Source organism: Macrobrachium nipponense, chromosome 23 (assembly GCF_015104395.2).
Source record: "Macrobrachium nipponense isolate FS-2020 chromosome 23, ASM1510439v2, whole genome shotgun sequence".
NCBI lineage: Eukaryota > Metazoa > Arthropoda > Malacostraca > Decapoda > Palaemonidae > Macrobrachium > Macrobrachium nipponense.
Genome location: NC_061090.1, coordinates 79,786,235 through 79,792,664, shown reverse-complemented (window position 1 = coordinate 79,792,664; position 6,430 = coordinate 79,786,235).

The window sequence follows — 6,430 nt, the reverse complement described above, 5'->3', positions numbered from 1 at the left end:
TTCAAGAATTAATTAAACTTTACTTTGCTTTCAAGTAACAGTAATTTTCCCTGATATTGTGAATTTCACTTATAAATTTTGAGTTTAATAATAAATTTTCGTATTTAAATTTTTATGAGTGTTTTTATTTTTATTTTACACTAGTATTTAATTATGATTATATTGATGTTAGGTAGAAACATAGAGTGGTAATTGATCTGTTTTCCTTCAATTAACTTGAAGTGACTTAGAACCAGGGAAGTACTTAGACGTTTGAAATCAGGGAATCCTTAGACTTTTAAAGTTGTAGATGGAGTGATGCCCTTTGTATTAATTTAATTACTTACAAGAATTACCTCACAAACCCTGTTTCTTGTATTGTTACTTCAGTCTGATTTTCTGCAATACTGGTAAGTTGTTAAGGGATCACTGTTGCCTTTAGAGTATTCAGTCGTTTAGTACCTGTGATGAGGGTTCAGGTGTCTGGCTGTTGTGAGGTAATAATTAATGAATGGTAAGTGTAGTAACCAGATCTTTGGCACTTTGTCACAATATATATATATATATATAGATCAGTGCTTACGCTCCAACCATTCTTGCAGAGGAGCAAACAAAAGAATTATTTTATGCTGCTTTAGGCACAGCTCTCACAGCTATCAAAAATGAAGACAAAGTTATCCTTTTAGGTGACTTTAATGCCAGAGTAGGACGAGACAGTGACATCTGGAGAGGTACCATTGGAAAAGAGGGTGTTGGCAAAATTAATGCAAATGGAACACTCCTACTCTCGAAGTGTGTAGAACATGATCTGGTAATATCTAATACTCTTTTTAGGCAGAAAATAAACTTAAAACTACCTGGCAACATCCAAGATCTAAACATTGGCATCTCTTAGATTACATTATAGTAAGATCTCGTGATCGAAAGGATGTATTACTTACAAGATCAGTGACAGGATCCGAAGACTGCTGGACTGACCACCGGTATACTCTTGTATTAGGATGAAGATCTTGGCTAAAAAGAGAAACGCGCATGCACTAAAGCGACTGAAGTTTAACGTTGATTCACTTAAGAACGACTCAAATAAGCTTGAACTTCAGCGGTGTCTCGCTAATAAACTAGAACAGGAATATCCACACAATATTGTTGATCACTGGAGTAAACTTAAGGATTCCTTAGTCACCGCATGTAAAGAATCAGGTAGTCTGAAGAAATACAAACATCAAGATTGGTTTGATCAGAATGATGCAGCTATCCAAGATCTTATTCAAAAGTCCAGAAAATATCTGTTTGAACATCTGAATGACCTAAAGTCTGTAACAAAGAAGAAAATACACCGCACAGCAAAAGCTCAGATACAAAATGCCACAAGGGAAATGAAAAACAAGTGGTTGACAGACAAAGCAAATGAGCTCCAACCGTTCTTTGACAGAAATGACATGAGAAGCCTTTTCAGTGGAATGAAAGCTATATTTGGGCCGAGTTCCCAAGGGCTAGCACCCTTACGTAGTCAAGACGGCACTCGACTCCTTAAAAACAATAATGAAATCCTGTCTCGTTGGAAAGAACATTTTAAAGAACTACTTAATAGAGACCCTGTGATAAACGAGGATATACTACAACAACTCCCTCGTCTCCCATTGGATATGACACTTGCAGTGGTACCAACTCTAGAAGAAGTGGAGTTGGCTATCTTCTCTATGAAGAACAACAAAGCTGCAGGACCCGACAACATTCCTGCTGACATATATAAATATGGAGGACCAACCTTACATCGTCAACTTCACCAACTAATTGGAAAAATCTAGATGCATGAGGGAATTCCAAATGACCTCATAGATAGAATTATCAACACAATGTATAAGAAAAAAGGGGACTGATCAGTTTGTGGAAATTACAGAGGAATTACCCTCCTGTCAGTAGCTGGGAAGGTCTTAGCAAGAATTCTTACAAGTCTAACACCTCTAGCTGAGAAGATCCTGCCTGAGTCTCAGTGTGGGTTCAGACCTGCTCGTGGTACAACTGACATGGTTTTCTCAGCGAGGCAGCTGCAAGAAAAATGTCGAGAACAACAAAAACCACTTTACATGGGATTCATTGACCTGACTAAAGCTTTTAACAGTGTCAAGCGTGAGCTGCTCTGGGGGATACTATCTAGATATGGATGCTCCTACCTCGTTTCCCATATTTATAACTGCTGTTTTGCTCCTCATTCAAGATGATTTGCCTCCAGGTATCTCCATCAATTACAGAACAGATGGAGGAATATTCAGTCTCAACCGGCTAAAGGCAAGAACTAAAGTCAATGTTACTGCTATTGTTGAGCTTCAGCATACAGACGACAACGCTGTCTGTGCTCAAACTGAAAAGGATCTGCAAATTATACTGAATGCTTTTGCAAATGCTTACTCTTGTCTTGGGCTTTCCATCAATATCAGAAAAACCCAAGTATTATATCATCCACCCCAAACTGAAGCCATAAGAATTGCACCTACTATAGAAATTAATGGACAAGCTCTAGAAACTGTAGACCGCTTCCCATACCTGGGCAGTCATCTATCTTCAAATGCCAATATAGATGATAAAGTTCAATATCGCCTAAGATGTGCTAACTCAGCTTTTGGAAAACTATGCAAGAAAAGTTTTGATGATCATGACTTGCGTGTTAACACCAAAATAAAGGTATATCAGGCAATAGTCCTAGCCAACCCTTCTTTATTGTTCCGAAACCTGGGCAACTTACCGACGCCATGTTAAAGCCCTTGAGAAATTCCATCAGCGGTACTTGCGAAACATCTTGGGAATAACTTGGGAAGAACGCCACACTGTAAGCGTTCTTGAAGAGTCCGACTGCCTCAGTATTGAGGCCATTATAATAAAAAGCCACTTGAGATGGGCAGGGCATGTTGTCAGAATGGCAGACAGCCGTCTTCCTAAGCAGCTCTTTTACTCAGAACTAAGTGATGGGACTCGAAATGTTGGCAAACCAAGGAAGAGATTCAAAGACAGCTTAAAAGTCAACTTAAAACTATGTGACATTAACTATAAAACATGGGAGACCGATGCAGTGGAGCGATCTGCCTGGAGAGTTAAAGTGAAAGATGAATGAAAAATTATGAAGAAAACAGAAAGCAGCATCTGGAGAACCACAGAGCTGTAAGACAAGCTCGTCAGGTCCATCCACAGCCTCCACTCCCACCTAACAACACATGCCCCAATTGTGACAGAGTATGTGGCTCGAGAATCGGTGTCATTAGCCACATAAGAACCCATCAGTAACGACATCCCAGAGCATTCATACTCGAATCGACTGATAGCCATGATGATATATATATTATAGGCTAGTGTTAGTGAATTACATGTTGTGTCAACTTCCCTCGCTTGGAGACAAGGCGCGCCCAGAGAGTGCCTTCTTTGGATGAAGGAATTTCATGAGTGTGCATTATTGGTGACTGCTCGGGCTGTTGCCACGGGCGGTTTTGAGGTGTGGTAAGTATGTACATTGGTTTGTACGTGCATAACAGGTCCGACCGTTCGAGGCACTTGAGGGAAAGACACATTCCTTTGAGATAAGAAGAAAGACGGTCGAGAAGGACACCAGGTGTTGAGGAAGGTCCATCTCAAGATATGGCACATATTTAAATGACTTAGAAACAGTTGCCTTTGAAAAGAGAGAAGTGTGCAGTGTATACCTTTATTTAATATTGTGTAATAGGGAATATAATGAATATCTCTTGTTACAGATGGGTTCCATATCTTGGTTCTAGAAACGGTATTCTCTAAACCTGACTATTACAATGTAGCAATTGATATTTTGAGACTTGGAGTGATTACTTAGACTAATCCAGGAGAGTGGAATGATAATTTATAAGTTTTGTGGGCAGACTTGGGTTTTTATAACCATGACTTATTAATCATTTTGTTCTATTTTATGTTCATCTGCTTCGGGTAATAAATAGCATATTTTTGTATTTATGTGAGCTTATTAGCCTAGTGGCAATGTTTGCAGAGAGAGGGCGCCTGCTGCCAACAGGTAAGGGTTGTCATTTTGTGTAGTTTTGTCAAAGGGGGGGTGTTATATATATATATATATATATATATATATATATATATATATATATATATATATATATATATATATATATATATATAGTACTGGTAATCTTCTTAGGCACGAAGATATGGTAATTCAGTTGTATTCCACATAGGAAAATGAAAATGGTTTGTCTCAGAAAATTCCCAACAGTTTCGTCCTCCAATGGACCTCTTCTTGGAGCGTTTATTAATAAAAGAGGTCCATTGGTGGACGAAATTGTTGGGCATTTTCTGAGATAAACCAATTTCATTTTCCTATGTGGAATACAATTGAATATATATATGTAATATATATAATGTATATATTGTATATATATATATATATATATATATATATATATATATACATATATATATATATATATATATATATATATATATATATATATATATATATATCATATGTATAGCTATATCATATCATGAGAGAGAGAGAGAGAGAGAGAGAGAGAGAGAGAGAGAGAGAGAGATAAACAACGTTACGTAATTTTGTTTTCAAGGGAGTGGAATGAAGAAGACACAGAAAAAGCACTCTTACCTTTGAAAAGAAATAGTGGAAAACTCTGCGACATTTCGGGAATCAGCGAAGAAATTGGATATATGTAAGCAAAGGAAATTTGTTACCAAATGACAGGTACAAAAGTTAGTTAATTCTCTTCAATGAAGTACCAGAAAAACCAGAGGGATATGCTCTAGTTATTATTATTATTATTATTATTATTATTATTATTCTTATTATTATTATTAATTATTATTATTATTATTATTATTATAAAATAACCTCATCAGGTAACTCAGCCAACAAGCCAGGCTTTTATTACAGTTCTTCACTTAGAGTGCTTGTACTTCTAAATCTTCGGTTTCAAGAACACTCACGACACAAATCACGGCTTCACTTGTTTACTGATTTACCAAGGATCCTTTTTGGACCGTCCCGCATTTTCAATTCCGTATCTGTATCCGATAGATAATATAAATGTATAGTTTCGGTAACACTGCGTTCGTGATGGGCTTCGTCAGTATAAGGCTGGTTTAAGAAAGAGCAGCAGAACCAACATTTAAGGATTGCAGTGGAGTTTTAGACAAATCAGATCAAAACAAGAGATAAGGTTTTGAACGTGAGGCCTTGACGAATGAGACTGCGCCGGAGAGAGAGAGAGAGAGAGAGAGAGAGAGAGAGAGAGAGAGAGAGAGAGAGAGAGAAAGGTCCTAACAGTTTGTTCTATTCTAAGTATACGAGGCAATGACACCAAGCATGAAGAGACTAGAAGAAATATTTTGTAGTACGTGAACGCAAATACTCAGAGCCTCCTCCTCTCTCTCTCTGCGATCCACGCAGTGTGAGCGGCTTCGTTCCTTTTACCGTATCTACTTTCATATTCTCTTTCTTTATCTTAATTTCCACCCTCTCCTTACACTTGATTCACAGCGCAACTGCGAGGTTTTCCTCCTGTTACACCTTTCAAGCCATTTACCGTTAACTTCCTTTTCAGCGCTGAATGACCTCATAGGTCTCAGTGCTTGACCCTTGGCCTAAATTCTACCGCATGCTTCGATGCACTTTCAACGGGTAAGCGAATGAGGTGGATGAAGAGAGAGAGAGAGAGAGAGAGAGAGAGAGAGAGAGAGAGAATTGAAGTAATAGCAAGGATTATTTACAGTGATGAAGCATGGTATCCAAATCCAATTAACTGGTCTCATGTTTGGCAGATAATAATGAACTGGTCACAGGATTTTTCAAAATTCATTTAAATAGGTAAAGTTTCAACAGTTGATTGACTGGTTTTACTTAGTGTGCTGTGCTCAGATTTTCTGAAATCTAACTAATGATTCACAGGTTTGAACTTGGGTTTAAAAACCTTCCAGCGTTCCGTCTTAACCATTGAAGAATTCTGCCACTCATGTCAAAAGAGTAAAGCTAAACCAAAGACAAAATATATTGGCAGAGATAAACGTTTGTATCAAACAATACTATTTTCGATAGCATATAAAAAAAATAGGTAAAATGAGTAACCCTGTGACGTAAAATATACTTTGTATGTTACACAACCGTGGGTTTTATGGGAAACCCAATTATTCCACCCTTCGTTTCTACGTGAGAACTATACCACACTTAGTTTCCTTTAGTTTAGTGGTCTGAAACAAGGAACTTCTTAACCGTGGTGGGGTTAGGGCATTAAGACTGAAACATCAGTCTAGAAAAATCTTCTTGACACCCTAACGCATGATGATGTCACTAAAACCACAGAAAAAGGACCGAAAATCACAGGATTATTACTGCCTGGTTGAACGCCTCAGTGGCGTGATCGGCATAGTCTTGGCCTGCCACCTCGGTGGCCGCGAATCGATTCTCGGG